We start from the raw sequence: 16,650 nt of genomic DNA on the forward strand, positions 1-16,650 counted from the left end.
TTCCTGAATTGACACCATCAGTGCCAGAGTGGGAGAACAAGCTCTTAAGATAATCTGCCTCCAAAGGCAGGCACTGACCTTTCAGTTGTGTTATTGCTTTTTTAAATAAAGGTAACATTAAAAATATTGTTACTTTTCAGCTGATGTTGCTGGGAGAGAGGGAAGGGAGCTGTGTGCCTGCTGAGGAATTGCACAGCCAATCTCAGTACTGCTTGATTTTCAAAGGAGGAATTTGGTAGTAAACAACCTTTTCCTTGCACATAAACATTTTTCATTTCATGCCCTGCTAATTGTACATCTGTTAGAGCTCCTTTTCCATCCACTGCAGTTATGATAATAAAAGAAAAATCATCACACTAACCATGTGGTTTGTCTAAAATGAAAAATAATAATCAATTCTCTTCCATGGGTTGAGGGAATGCAGCAAGCACCAGCACTCGTTCAGTGAAGGTGACAAAGATACCGTTTGAAAAGTGATGCCTTTGCATTGGCCCTGACAGTGGTCCTCGCTGCTGGCAGCCTCTCTTCCCTAGGAGCATTTGTACAAGAACCTCCTCAAGACTGGCTTCACTGGGCATCTCCTCTCAGGCTTCCTGGTGATCCATGCCAGGCGGCACCACCACCAGCAGAGCGTGTCCTGCTGTCACTGCTGCATCCACCAGCCAACTCCTTCCCCCTCTATTTTTTTCCTCACCTCCTCTATCAGCAGGATATTACTATGAGAGACACTACAGCAATTCCTCCACCTTTCTGAATCTCTTTCCCCCAGTAAGACCCAGTGGGCTTCAGAGTACCAAACTTCAGACATGTTCAGTGCCCTTACCTGTGTCTTCCACGAACAAGAGCTAGCTATGTGCTACTCACAAGTGCCCTAAAACATGTGGTTACATACCTGGAAACAAGTTCTTCTCATCTCTCCGATAACACCAGTGAAAGAGTTGAGATTGCTACCTAACAGACATGCCCAGCTGAAATGCCAAGTTCATAAGACCAAAGAAACATCCATCTGATTCAACCCAAGGAAAAATGTTTTTACAATGAGACACTGTAGCAAGGTACCCAGAGAAGTAGTGGATACCCCATTACAGGAAACGTTTAAACTCAAGTTGGATGGGGCTTTGAGCATCCTGATCAAGGGAAGCATTTCCCCACTTATGGACTAGATGATCATCTAGATGTCATTTCCACCAGTGCTGCTATCTGAGCCCCAGCACACACAGTTGCTGGCTTTGGGGACAGCTGCCCACCCATCTCTGCAGCACACTCCCAGTGCCACCAGAGCTGCTGTCATGCACCCAAACCAGAGAGGTTCTGCAGAGGAGCTACACCAGGGAGCAATCCCCAGGTTGGCATTGGGAAAGCCAAAGGAAGACTTGCTCTGCTGACCCAGGGCATCCCTTCATTTCCCTTGATAAGAGAGAGCTGCTTGCATTACAATACTCAGTAGTTCATGAAAATGCTACAGAGCTGGATTCTCCATCACCACACCCTGTGTGCAGGTTATGGCCATATAGTTCAAAATTAGAGCATCCCATCTCCTAGTCACAGCAGGCTTGGGGCAAACAATGGGGGCACGAGGTAAAGGTGATCCAAACCTGGCTATACCTAAGACTAGGTGACCCTGGTGAGCATGAACACAGGCATTGGTAAGTTCCATCTGTCGAAAGGCAAAGCATTCAGATCTGGATTCTTCCAACTTCTAATCAAAGTGCATTCAGTCAAACAACTCTACCAGAATTAACAGCAAAAAAAGGAGGGGGAAGGAATAAAAAAAGACTTTGTTGAGCAAAAGTACTCTGAGACACATTTGATGTAATAGTCATATGATTAACAAACTGTCATATCAAAGTTTTCTGCAAAGTAGGAACACTCTTGACAGTTCATATTTTAAAAACTGACATTTTGATTCATTACTGTAAATAGCACTCTGTATTAAATATTGTGACAAGGCATACAGTGTATTTTTTGAGCTCTTTAACATTTAGGAAGTACTGATTTTTTTATTCTTTAAAGCATGTATAATATCAAAAGCAGTTAAAGCAGAACTCCAAGAAAGCTTCTAGAGCAGAGAATCAGTATTTCTGAAATAACCTACTTCTCTGCCGTCATCTCAAGCACTGCTGGGAACTTTGGCCCACAAGGATCTTAATGTACTGTTTGCATAATAAAATAGGGAATTGTCTCATAGAACAAAAGAACTATAAGGAAAGTAGCTACATTAAATAATGTAAAATTACTCAGCAGCAAATCATCCTGAGGTTGGCATAAGAGGAAGAACATTAAAAGGTGCTGAATTGCCACTCAAAATATCTGAGACTGCAGGTTCATAACCGAGATAAACAACATGGTGTCCAAATGACTGCCCAAATGTGCACCTTGCTTAACCCCTCAGTCTCAAGTCACATGCTTTGCTCCCTCCTCTGTGTCCACACTTGTGCCTGTAAAAGAGAAAAGTGACTCTATGAGCAGAAATGAGGTTGGGGACACACAAGACAGCTGGACCACCTCCTACAGAAAGGGTATAAACTGGGACTACTTGAATCTGCTCGTGAAATCACCTCCTGAGTTTGGTTATTGCCCAGCTTCCTGACACTCAGAAACCAGCACATCCTTGCCAATGGCTCGGCTTTGTCTGTTTAGTCTGTGAGCTCTTCAGGACAGGAGATGTCTCTCCCTGTGCAAGGAGATTTTCATCTTAGCCAGTCCCCTAGTATCTCCTAAAACCCAAATGTGGGCACCCCAGTAACCCAACATGGCCATGCCCATGGCAGGCAGAGGCAGGACAGGCGGCTCTCCCTCACTGCCAGGGTGAGTGGCAAAAGCTGCCCAGATGGAGCTACTGAGGACTTCTCCTTGCCTTGAAGGGCAACTATAGGGATGCTGTGAGCCACCAGAACCCACCGACCAAGAGTACTTAATTCTCTTATCACTTCCAACCAAGTTATCCCTAGCTTGGTGATCCCTTTCCCTGAGTTACCAGTATCAAGGCTAAAAGGACAGGGCCCAGAAACAAGAATGCAAATGTTTTTAATTTCCTCAAAAGCAGCCTGTGTGATCAGAGAAATTAAAAACAATAGCTCCAGCTAACAGAGAAAGATAGAGCAGCAGAGGAAAATCAAAGGCTGCCCAGTCTGTTTGCAGGATGCTCAGGTGTTATTAGGACTGCATTCAAGGGCTTTAGAAAGAAAAATGGTTACCATTATCATTATTTGCAGCCAGCTGCAAGTGGAGCTCTGGGCTCAGTCTACTGAGAGAATGGATATGCTGCTATAAACACAAGCCTGCAGCCTGATCCAGGACATGGTGAGGCAGTCATGCACACCAAAGATGGATCACAATGCCATTTAAACAGAAGGCTGATCCAGCACAGCCTGAGTTTCCCCAGGAGCAGCAACACAACTCACATGCTGGAAATCTTGTGGATGTGTCTGCATGCCAGCAAGTGTGGTAGTAGTAGTGGTCTAGCCAGACATCCAAAACATATTGGCATCGCTATAATTTGTCCATTCACCAATATGTTTTCCTAAAAACGCCCATATGCTTTTCTTGCAGCTCCCATATGCTTTTGCAAAGAGAAACAAAAACATTTTGTTAGTTGTGAGCGATTGATCGCCGCACATTTCACAGAAGTCAAGTCGAAAAACAACAACAAAAAAAGCAGTCAGCTGCTTCCCCCCTCCCTTTCCTCTCTGTTCACGGAGGGAACTGTGAAGAGCAGGAAAAAAATTCAGCCCGCAGCAAAATACACACACAGCTCATTTTTCGCACTGCAAGATATTCTAGGAATTACAGGAGGAATCTTCATTAAAAACAAGCTATCAAAGATCTGGCAGGCAGTGGCATACCAGACAGTAATTCAGGGTTGGGTGTTCAGCTCAGTGTTCGGTGCTAACTCGGGTCCTTGCCGCCAGCAGCACAGCCCACAGGAATCCGGGCTCCTGAAGAAGGATGTTAAAAGAGCCTGGGGGTGGTGGGACAGTGTGATAAAGGGGTCATAGCCTTTCTGATTCACAGGATGGCTCATTCGATGCCAAATCTATCTAAACCTGCAGGTAAAAAGCTCCCTCTCATGTGAAGGGCTTCCTAGGGAGGTGCTGCCTTGCTAATGCAAAATCCCAAAGGAGAGAGGGGAGTGGGTGGGCTGCTCAGTTCAACTGGGAGCAGGCACGTGGGTGTGCAAGTACGTGTGTGTCAAGGTTGGAGCATGTGGAAACCATAGCTGCTAAGCTAGAGACTCATTAAGACATGTGGCAGACCCTAGGCCAACATTCAAAGAAAAGCAGTGTGAAACATTTCTCTGGAGAAAGATTAGTGTGTGTTCTTCTTTACAGAAATAATATTAAAGAGAGAATCATAATATGGACAAATCAATTAACTTCTGAAAAGCCGAGGGCACTGTGTGCAAGGAGGAGATGAGAGGGGAAGAGCTTTATTACAGGGGCACTGAAGCCTTTCTTCCCTGGAAAAGAAATAAAGCTGCTCCTGCATGTAGCAGCCCTGTTTTCATCAGACTCACTGTTAGGGGAACACAACTGCTTCCTTCCCAGAATGGCCATATGCGCACCTGTACATTGCCATAACCCTGGGCATGAAGAGCTTAGGATCATCTTTGTGAAGACTATGAAAAATACATGATGCAAGAGGATTACAGCAGTACTTGACTTGGCAGCTTCAGCCTTAAGATAAGAGTTTGAGACTGACCCCTATATAGGACACCCAGAACAGCATGCACACTTCTACCAGAATAAAGGCTTTCTGTGACAGTCCCATGTTCTACAGTTCTCCTTCAAATTTAACCAGGAATGTTCTTTGCAAAGTTAGCACTTTCTTATGATCAAATCTCACACAAAGCCTAATAAAAGGCCAGATGCAACAGGTCAAGAACACAGCTCTCCACAGAAAAAAAAGCTAAAAACCCAGAAGAGAAATAAATCTATTGCACAGGACACAGAGTGAAAAAACCAACCAAACAAAAAAAACAATTTATCAGAGACAGCTTGCTTGGCAAACACATTTTATGGTATTTTTTTTGACCTGAGAAGAGTTGTAAGCACCTGAATTCCTGACTTCACCACCCACAAATATATTGATGTGATTGCTTAAGCTTTGAACTGAAAGCAAAGCTAATACTGTCACATTTAATTAACAGTCTGTAACAGTGGGATTCTCCCTAGATTTCATATTTAAAGCAAGTCACTGGGACAGTTTATTAGTCTTAGCCAGGAAAGCTGCCACCAGAAAGAGTGAAACTGAGAGAAGAGCTGCCATTAATCTTCCACAATCTAGCAACTGGGAAGACCAGGCCTTGAACCAAATTCTACTCTCTTGCTATTAATCTCCTGTCCTCTACTTATTAATCCCTTGTCTATCTTTTTCTTTCAACATTTATTAATGTGTCCAACCGTTTGCAGTAAACAGGATGCTGAAATCTCATCTCCAGCTAGCCATAATTTACATGGGGGACAGGGGGATGGGGGAAAAAAAAAGTAAAAAAGTCAAAAAAAACCAGAAGAAGAGAGTAAAGGAAGGAAGGAGGGATACAAATTGAGGATCAAAAGCAATTCATGTCCTACACATAACCTGGCAAGGGCATCCTACAAGAATTTGGGGATCCTTAAGTCACAGCTAAACATCTCCAGTGTATTTGACAGAATCAGGAATTCTGAAGAATGAATTGAGTTGCTCCTCAAATGAAGTTCATGTTATTTTTAATAGGTTTACATACTTTTCTGCTTCTGTCCAGTAAAGCACAGATATATTATAGCTAGTAACAAAGTCAGCTTTCCATCCTCAGCTGGGAGGGTATCCAGGCTTCAGAGAGACAGGGCATGGACAGAGAGTGAGTTCCGGTCCACAGCAGGAAAGTCTCATTCAAAAAGAAGTCTAAGTAATATGGCCCACAGGACCACACCACTGTTGCCATGCAGCACCCTCATTCCCAAGAGGACCTGCACACTTGCTGCTTCCAGGCCTGGACCCAGAAATAGTAAAACCACCTGCAGCCTCCTGGGTTAGCCTGGCCTCCCATCACCCCAAGCTTTGATGAAATCCCTATCACTTGAATGACTAAATGTGGTCCCAGGTTCTTCCTGCTCTCTCTAAACTCATCATTTGGCAGAAGCCTCAGGATCTGATCTATTCCTCACCTGGAAGCAAGGCAGTCAGTCCCTGTCAGGCACCCAGACAGATGTACAGACAGGATCTTCCAAGGGACCTCTGTGGGTACAAACAGAAAGGTCAGAATCAACATTTTGCTCATCATAAAAACAAAAAGTAAATCAAGTTGGCTGTGACACCTGGCCAAGAAAATATCCCAAAATGGGCCTGTAACACCAGCTGCCATCCTGTGTGGAGCAAACCACAGAGTTTTTTCCCCCCTCTGATACAACTCATGGGTCTGCCTCTCCCTGGTTTAACCCATATAAGGCTTTTTAAACACTGGCAGGACAGATTACATCTGAGCAAGTGTTGGAGTAACTGATGTTTTTTGGGGGGAGAAGCTACTTGTTTTAAATCACTGCAAAGGTGGTGACAGGCACTGACATAAAGGCTGCAGGTAACAAAGTCTCTTTCAAAGCCTGACCAGACACTCTTCTGCCTGTCATGTTTAAAGAGCCTCTTCCCAAGCCTTCTCCACTGCTCAGGGCAATGGTGAGCCACCACCACAGCATTGGGTCTGCAGCAAGATCACCAAGAAGCAGTGGAGCTGAGATGGGATGCATTAAACACACAGCAAATGTACAAAAACTGTGAGACAGGCCAAACCCTATATCCACCTCCAGGCCTGGTTTCCTTTTGGGTGCATCCAAAGATGCCCAGTTAAAAAGAAAACTGAGGTTTTCTAAGTTACCACAAGCTATTTTCAACCCATAGCTTTTCATATTTCCAGCTTATTGATATCTGAGCCTATCCTGGTGTTTTCTATTTCCTTTCATCTCTGTCCTGCAGAAGAACTAATGAAGTTTAAAAAATACTAGTGATGATTAGTGAAAGGTCCAGTCCATCTCCGCCTGCCTCAGCTCTGCCAGCTGCCCCAGGTCACCCCAGCTCCTCCTACCTGCTTCTTCACCCCTATTTTCCTGTAGCCTGGTTATCTCTAAACAAACAGATCAGACAAGGAGTTAAAAATCATTAAAGAGAGGGGAGGAGAAACATATCTAGCCAGTCACATACATACATACATATATATATTTTTTCTTTTTTCAGGAAGCCAAGCTGAAACCCACTAGCCCCACCACCAGCTGCCCTTGCTCCCAGGAGACCTGGGTCTGGTAGGGCAGCAGCTTGGCCCTCCTGGTCTGGAAGGGGAGCAGAACCACAGCAGTTGCTTCAGATCCACACCAAAGCACAAGAAGCACAGGGAAATTTGCTGAAGACCTGCCCACACAGACATTGGATATTCCTTTCATATTTGCCTTCACAAAAAATTCATGTTAACATTTCTGCAAGCACTGTAAGCCCATATCAAGCAACAGCAAAGAGGCAGACAGGTGTCCTGACCACAGAGCAGCAGCACATGCAAACAGTTTGGAACTTACTATTATTGTTATTTCTCAAAGGGGGAAACAAATCCCAGAGATTTTCTGTGCATGATACATTTTCTGCTCCCTGTTTGATGTTGCTTTCAGACTGAAGACTTCAAATAGCTAATGCCAACCTATGCATCAAGCCTGCTTTAAACTAATGCCCCTCATATGACCAGAAATGAATGCATGGTGAATCACTTATGCCACACACAGTGGGGATGATGAATGGTGGTCAGTGTCTCCCAGCTGCCACATGGACACGAATACAGTGGGAGAAAGGAGATCCCAGCCCTCTCTGCGTCACAGCCTGGTAACTCAGCAGCAGAGCCTTTGCATTTTTGGAACCGGAAAGCACAAGCTCCAGGTCAACAGCCCAACCACAAGCAGCTCTGAGAGACCAGCATAACTACTGACATTTTCTGCAAAGTATGTAGAGATATATGTATAATCTCCATAGGCTGCACTTCCACTGTCTTTGCCTGCCTTTGGGAGATGCTGAAGAGAAGCTGCATTTTAATTACTAGCCCAAATCAAGGGAATCTGATCTTGACAGCAAAAGAAAGAGAGCAACCCAAAGTTACAGACTTCAGGGTATGTGGGTCTCAGGTCTTTGCTTCTTTGCCGACATTACTGCTTCCAGGAATTAAATCAAAACCCCACTTAACTTCAGAGAGTTTGTAATTTGCATCTAAAGCACTGCCTAAGCCTCAGTTGTAATAAACAGATACAGCTCCACTGAAATTGGAGATACTCTGATTTTGTCTGGTTCAGCATCTACAGATCCACAAACATTAAAGCTCACCCAACCTCCAGCTAAATATCTTCTAACAGAAGACCATTAGCTTTGTCAGATTGATTGGGATGACTTGTTTAAAGCACTCAGGAAAACTCATGAGCATTGCTGGGTTCTGGTAGCTGTTTTTTAATAATAAAACCCAGCAGCTATTAAACACTTGAAAAAGACACTTTAACAGTTTACAAACAAAGCTGGAGTGGAGATATGACTGATTTTGGATTCTCATGGGGAAATTGGTAAAATGGAGGGAGCAAAGAAAACAGAAAAATGAAACTGAGCTGTGCACACACTGAAACATCACCCAGGTTATTTGATAGGTAATGAATTTAAAAGAGACACAGGGATGAGGGAAGCAAAATCATGCTAGTAAAACCCTCCTTTATATTTCAGGGTATAGTGGACAAACAACAACATGCACGCCATGAAATACAGATGCACTTTGTTGTCCATGGCTGGCCATAGCAGCTGAGCTCAAGTCGGACTCCTATCCCTTGAACCTTCCTTACCCCACTGTAATAAAGCAACCCAGTGGCTTGTGCTGATTGTGCTCCCCAGCAGTAGAGCAATGTCACTGACTAGTTTTACAAGCATCCCAAGCACTGCCCCAGGGTTCAGGTGCTGATTAGAAAAAAACACCAATATCTCATCACAAAGAAGCCCTTTTTAGCAGCTCCTTGACCTGTGAGCCTTCCAAAGGGCAGCCCTGACCAACATGACAACTCAGGCCAGCCAGACAGAGGAGTGGTGGGAAACATTTGAGCTATTTCCTTGCCTGATTTTCATTTCATTCATCACCAAAGCCAGGAAAATACTCTGAGATCCTCAAGTTTGTGTGTTTCTTGCCTCAGAAACAGCTTTGCGAGGCAGCATGTTAGGCAAGGCAGAGGCACTAGTGGGTCCTGCTAAGAATGTAACCAGGGCACTGTGGTGCCAACCCATGTCTTGGGTTGGGATGTCAGCTGATGGGAGCGACACATCCCAGTTGCTCTTCTGGGAGAGGAGAGGATGCTCAGAAACACTGTTTGCTGCTCCCCAGTCCCTTTTGGTGAGCTGGATCTGCAGGAATAGCAGATATGGGACAATCACACACGTTACTCTTGCACTGCAAATGAATAGCCAAAACACAAATACTCAGGTGTACAGGGCACCATGAGCACCCAGGAGGCTAGCACAGCCAGTACCAAGTAGGCAGGGGCTGCCAGCCTCTCACCCAAGAGGCTGCCATGCACAACCATCTCCAACAAGCAGTGGGCAGGTTTGATCCCTGCTGACAAGGACCCTCTTTCTACCAGCCAAGTCTCCCCACTGCATAGCAGCCATAGTCTCCCCACTATGTAGCAGCTTTCCAGAGAGACCAAAGAGGAAATCATGCACAGGTCAAGTAAGCACCTGGATCTACAAACAACAGACTAAATTCTCAAGCTACCAAACTATGTTTTAGAAAAAGTGCAATTGAACTCCATGTACTTGTTACATTTCTAAATATACTCTGGTTGTCAAGACAACAAAGAGACTGATGGATCTCTAAAGTGTACTGTATCTATTTAATTGTCAGCATTTCAAACTGACTCGAGGAGGGAAAAAAATGCTGCGTGATAAGTCTAATTGTCATGGTTACCACTGGCTAACCCCACAATAAATATATATATATATTCTAGCTAAATGTGCCAAGCCATGTGAGGAGCAGATGGGAGACATTCTCATTACTGCAACAGCCTCCACTGGAAAACTAAACTTGAGGAAGGATGTGAGAGACTTAACAGAGATCTCAGACACAACAGACATTGTGGGCTCCATCTTCCCAGTCGTTTGGCAACAGTCGCTCAGGCTTTTCTGCCGTGCTTATTTGCCACGTGTGCTGGGACAACCTGTGGGGCTAGGGCTGCCTAACTTGGGAGCATTCCTGTTTGGAAAAACCCTGAGATGCGAGTTGTTACTCCTCTAAAGCTTCTCACAAAATCTCATGTGCAACCACCTTGGATTTGCACTTCCACCCTCACCTGCTTGCTCTCCTCCCTCCAGGCAGAGCGTCAGCACAGGTTTATGAAAGGAAGGTCCTGTTTGATGAACCTCAATCTCTTTCTCTGAAAAGATGACCCACCTGGTCAGTGAGAGAAAGGCTGTGGATGTTGTCTACTTTGACTTCTGTAAGGCCTTTGACACCGTTTCCCACAGCATTGTGATGAAAAAACTGTCTGCTCATTGCTTAGACAGGCACATAGTCTGCTGGGTAAGACACTGGCTGGGTGGCCAGGCCCAGAGAGTGGTGGGAAACGGAGTTATGGAGTTAAATCCAGCTAGTGGCTGCTCACAAATGGTGTTCCTCAGAGGTCAGCATTGGGACCACTTATTTTTAACATCATTATCAACAATCTTGATGAGGAAATAGAATGCACCCTCAGTAACTTTGCAGATGATACCAAGCTGGGAAGAAGTGCTGATCTACAGAGAGACTTGGACTAGATCAATGGGCTGAAGTCAATTATATGAGCTTCAACAAAGCCAAATGCCAGGTCTTGCACTTAGGCCACAACAACCCCATAGAACGCTACAGGCTTGGGGAAAAGTGACTGAAAAGCTGTCCAGCAGAAAGAGGCTGATTGACAGGCAGCTGAATATGAGCCAGCAGTGTGCCCAGGTGACCAAGAAGACCAATGGTATCCTGGCCTGTATTAGAAATAGTGTGACAAGAAGGACCAGGGAGGTTACTGTCCCTCTGTACTTGGCCTTGGTGAGGCCACACTTTGAATACTGTGTCCAGTTTTGGGCACCTCAATACAAGGAAGATATTGAAGTGCTGAAAAGTGTCCAAAGAATGGCAATGAAGCTGGTGAAGGGCCTTGAGAATAAGTCTTATGAGGAGCAGCTGAGGGAATGGGGGCTGTTTAGTCTGAAGAAAAGAAGGCTGAGGGGAGACCTCATTGCCCTCTGCAACTACCTGAAAGGATGTTGTAAAGAGGTGGTCTCTTCTCACAAGTAACTGGTGATAGAACAAGTGAAAATGGCCTCAAGCTGCACCAGGGAGATTTAGACTAGACATTATGAAGAACTTCACTGAAAGGGCTGTCAGACATTGGAACACACTGCCTGGGAGGTAGTTGACTCACCATCCCTGGATGTGTTTAAAAGTCATCTAGATGTGGTGCTTGGGAATATGGCTTAGTGCTGGACTTAGTAGAGTAGGGTTAATGGTTGGACTTGATGATCCTGATGGTCTTTTCCAACCTAAGCAATTCTATGGTTCTGTTTCCCCTGGAACTTGCCCCCGCTCATCGCGAACAATTTCCGAATTCCAAATATAAGATTCTTGCTGATATAAAATGAGCTTTTGTGCCTACCAACACAGTCACCATGTGGATCACCCTCGCATACTGCTTCACAGAGCAGTCCGTGCACAGAGATGGGCAGTGAACATCAATACAGAAGTAACACAGAAGTGCTATTTCCGGAGTTTGTGTGAGAATTATTTCAAATACTACTAAGGTTAGGAGCTAACAAAGAGGCTTAGGCACAAAGAAGCCTATGTCTCAATTAAAGTCAAAGAAACTTAAAGGAAATTGGTTTTTTACAAGTATTTGGGTACACACAAAGTGAGGCAGTATCAGCATTTCATCCCTAGGTGCCTGAACAATTTTGAAACTAAGGATTACCCATAAGGAACTTCAAAGAGATTATAGCCCTTCTGAAAGCTGTACCCAGAGCTCAGCTGAGCTGAAATCCCAAACAATCGAAAGCAAAAAATCATGCTCCAATACACATGTTTGAACATCATACGGGTGCAGGAACCTGACTTTGGTTTTCCTGTTACCGAAAGTGCTCGCCTAGGGCATCAGGCTCTTACAGTTATGGCTTTGGGACAACTATTACATTCTGTTCTAATAAAGCATGTGCTCTCTGGAGCAAACTCCTCAGGATGACTCCTTTGCTTTGGCACAAATGGACTCATTTGGTTGAGATAAAAGGATGTTCCCGAGCATCATTTTCATCTAATTTGTGTGGGGTTTTTTGTAAGATAGAGAAACAGTTAATTTTGCTAAATGAGTGCTCTGTTGCCATGACTTCACTGCAGACAAACACAAAGCCATCAAGCTCCTTTTCCTTGGGCATTGTTTGGGTTTTTTTTTTTTAAACAGGTATTTGATCATCTTGATTCTCTTCTTTCTCTTCCCAAGATCTGGATTCCCAGCAACATCCCTAAATTAGACATATATTCCTGCACACATTCATCCCTTCACCATCCACCCCTACCAGCCGTGTCAATACTCCCTCTGACTCCAGCATGCAGGGCAGTGCTTTCTGCAACAGCAGGCAGCAAATCTCACCAAAGGAAACCCTAAATTTATGGGATTAGCCCCTGAAAGTCAGAACTCCCATGCTCCTGCCAAGCACAGCTCCATCCTGCTCACTGGCAAGCCAGGCTGCTGCCCAGGATTTTGCCCAAGTCTAAAGCCAGAAGCCTCAGTTAAACTCCTTCCCACTGCCTCAGTTTCTCAGGTGGATGAAGAAGGCTGCACATACACGTCACCTACATCCATGGGGTGTTGTGACATCAGAGAAGTTAATATTCATGGAGCACACTGGGGATTAATAGTCTTACAGACTTTACTGAGGTAGAGGGTTTTTTTTCTTTTTTTTAATGTTTGCCTTGAACAGACAGACAAAGTAGAAACGGCATTTGTAGCCTGCAGCCATCATCTTAGTAAATGTCTTATTACAGCACGAAGCCTACCAGCTCACCTTCATTCGCTCTCACTTAAACACAGGTAGGTGGAAGTGCTGCTTATTCCAGAGAACTTTCTATTTCACTGTCTGTCTGATGGAGACTCTTGATAGCAGAGCTCACAAGACAGGGCTTAGGATATAAATACTTCAGTACGAACTTGTTGTTTGGTACCTTTTTATGACAACCACAGAACAATTAATTACTTCCCATCTAAGACTAATTCCTGTCTCTTCCAAAAAGGCTGAAGGGGGATGAGTTTTGTCTCAAGACTTTCAATTTTCTGGTGAGTCACAGCAGATCCACTACAACAAGCTCAATACTTCAATCAGACTGTTTCTTATCAAGGTATTTGCAGTACATAACAATGACGTGGTGTGTGCTATTTTAAGGGCTAATTTCAGGCTTTGTATGCATAATGCCTTCTCATCTGAACATGCGGTCTCTCTTGGACAAGACAGATGTACCTCCTGCACCATCAGCCCTTCTCCTCCCCTGCCCCAAAAATAACAGACATAATTAAATAATGTAGAAGCAGAAAGTGAAGAACTCCACACTCGGTGCATGGATTTTCACAACACATAGCCCTGCAATAAGTAGTCTTCTCTCCCACTTCATTAGTTCATTGTCTGCCCTTTGGCAATAAAATTACTTATGTGACAGCAGCATCTGACAAGAACATTCACAGACTGCACGGGTTGCAACAAGTCCACAGCGTCTTGTTTTCTTCATTCTAGGGCCAAGAATCATACATTTATTTTTTTGCCCCAGGGAGCAACTCTGCATCTCTATACGAATCCTCAAGTGTCCCCAGTTCCCACGCCACCCACTCACAAGCTCCCAGGCTCCATCAAACAGACAGGAGACACTTTGCCCAACTTCTGAACAGAAACACAGGTTATGGGGACCAACAGGTACCCTCTAGTATTCATTGATTACTTTATTTAACAAATTCTTAGATACAATTTATTGTGTCAGTTGGGCTGTTGATCTCACATGGGCCACTTGAGCTTACAACAGGCTGCACTTTGCATCAGCCTGTCCACAGAAAACTGTGGCAGAAACTGCCTCATCCAACCAAAGATGACTGTGAAGAGCAGAGAGACAGTCACATCTCCCTGGACCACTCCAGGGCCCAGGTTTTCAAAAGCAATGCAGCTAAAAGCTCCCAAACCCTAACAACTGCTTAAAAAAAAATATGTAATTATTATGGCAAATAGGTGAAAGACAGTAGTGTATGGGTGACAGACCCAGTACAGGAGACAAGAGAGCTGTGCTCTCACTTCTAGTGTTGCTAACTGTGCCATCAATGGCATGAGCTGTAAGGGCAATCAATGCACAGACACCACCTCAAGACTCCACTTGTTCTACCTGCTAATGGCAGTTTTCCCCATGGCACAACTGGACTATGCAAACAGTTTCTGTGGAAACAGCATTAGTTCCAGTTTCTGCCAAGCCCATGCTAATTGCCAGTGAGTCCAGCTCAAATGCTCTTCAAAGTATTTAGATGACGTGTAACCAAGGTCCCACATTTGTCTCACCAGCTCTCCAGTGGTGAACGAACCTACACTCAGACATGAGAGTCTCTTGCCTAAATTCTAACTTTATGCCAACAAAAATGCTGAATATTTTTGATCCTTGCACTGTCCTCAGCCTGTTGGTGTAACTGAACTGTGAAAGCAACGTAAAGGACACAGCCATGGATATTCCATTAAAGTCAACAGATCATCCAAGGCTCAGTGGCTCTGCAGGTACTACTTTAAAAGTGTCAATATCTTTTCATATACCACATTTGTCTAAAAACCTCAGGGCACCTGAGGAATATCCAACCAGTTTCACTAAGTCTATAGGAATGAAAAAGGCAACTGGTGAAGGATCATTTCATACTGCCAAAAGTCCAACTTGGAAGAGCCAAGGTAAAAAACAGACTGAGCTAAGCTGTAAAGTTAAAACACAAAAAAATCTCTTCTTAAGCAGGTCTGGTTAGTATGGATCACTTTAAGGTGAAGATACTCAGATAAATTTTACAGATTTCCAGGAAATACACTATCACATCAGCCTGGGTGTTCATGGAACAGGCAGTAAGCTCCACAAAATCTACAGTGACACCCACTTTGATATGCAGGTGACAGAGCAACACTGCTCTGAATACATACAAAGCCCCAGCTGGAACCTCAGTATCTGCTCTTCTTATTTTAGAGTACCTGTGGTAAAGTTTCTCGAGCCACTTTGGACTGGACTGATCAGTGTCCATTTCTAACAAGCCCAGAAATGTGTACTAGACTGCACAACTCTTGTCTTCTGCACATGGCCACCAGTTCCTTTGAAGAAAGCATGAGGTAGCAGCAAAGATCATGAGCTGATGGCCTCAGCTGTGCCACAGAAAGTGTTTGCAGAGTCACTGCTCCAAGATAAGTGCAAGCAACTTCCTTTAAAAACTAGTGTTATGAATAAAGAGGAATTATAGGAACTCTTTAACAAAGATGACCAAAAAAAAATAACCTCAAACACCTCAACTTAATAAGGATCATAAATTTTCTTTTTTTGAACAATGTTGCTGGTAGCATATGGCTCTGCAGCCTAAACAGAGAAGGTATGAGATTCAGATTCTTCTCATGTTCTTAAAACATGCAAGACCAGGATTCTCCCATGCCAGGCAGTTAAGTCCCCATATCTGCTTAAAAAGCCATTTGGAAAGTTTCTAAATGCAGTAATAGAAAAATCATTCTGCTCAGTCCACATCTGCACCTCGCTCTCCTCCCATCAGCACACAGGGAGAAGGTTGGCTTAGAGCAATACAACATTTCAATTTTAATATGAATCACTCCTTTGGCAAGAAAACAAAACTAAGCCCATTTCACATGTGCTTTATCTGAAGATATAATGAAAATCAACACATCTAACAGGAGCAATGGAAGTAAAGCACAGTGAAAATACCAGCCTAGACAAAAAATAAATAACATTTTCCATCCTAGAGGATCCCAAAATGTTTTTCCAAGGTCATAGAGGCAGGAACCATTCCATCTGACACTGAAATATGGTCACCCCTGGGTGGGTACTCAGCTGACTACTATGCTGTAGTTCAAGATGAGTGGAAGAACACTATTGAGCAGAAAAAGCAAGAGTTCAGGAAGGCACAGCCCTTTGGTGGAAATGAGGCCACTCTCCTGGAAAGCAGTAGGTGGTTTAATTTTTATTTAAATTATTCAAAACAGTTTTTGGGGGGCTGAGCACCCACATCAGGCACACACAATATTATCCTTAGAACAGAAGGGCTGTAAAAAGGATAAACATCAAACTCTCATATGCTGGTGTTCTCCAGCTTCTGGTTCAAAAGGTTACAAAAAACGGTGGTGAGATAGAGGAGTAAAATATCTGAACCTGCCTGGGGATTACAGATTAATTGCTTATCATCCATAGGACTGAGGGATCAGGATTTCCTGTCCCCAGTACAGCTGCTCTCTCCACTTGGAGTTCAGGGTAAGTCAATTCTTCTCTCTCCAAGTCCCATCCAGCAGGCACAGTGATGTTCAACCACTATTAGGAACAGTATGGAAGAAAGCAGAGGATTGCTATTCAACACTGCTTCAGGAAGAGGGTGTTGCTTA

At 44.1% G+C, this 16,650-nt stretch overlaps 1 protein-coding gene across 1 annotated transcript in view; it reads right to left on the reverse strand.

The window, feature by feature from the left end:
- The window catches only part of LPP (LIM domain containing preferred translocation partner in lipoma), a 323,116-nt gene that overhangs the window by 219,218 nt on the left and 87,248 nt on the right, over positions 1-16,650 (reverse strand). The window contains 1 exon segment of the mRNA XM_051626360.1: positions 6,147-6,216. The gene's annotated coding sequence lies outside the window, so the exon portion shown is untranslated.

The sequence above is a fragment of the Apus apus genome, chromosome 8, assembly GCF_020740795.1.
Source record: "Apus apus isolate bApuApu2 chromosome 8, bApuApu2.pri.cur, whole genome shotgun sequence".
In the NCBI taxonomy this organism is placed as follows: Eukaryota; Metazoa; Chordata; class Aves; order Apodiformes; family Apodidae; genus Apus; species Apus apus.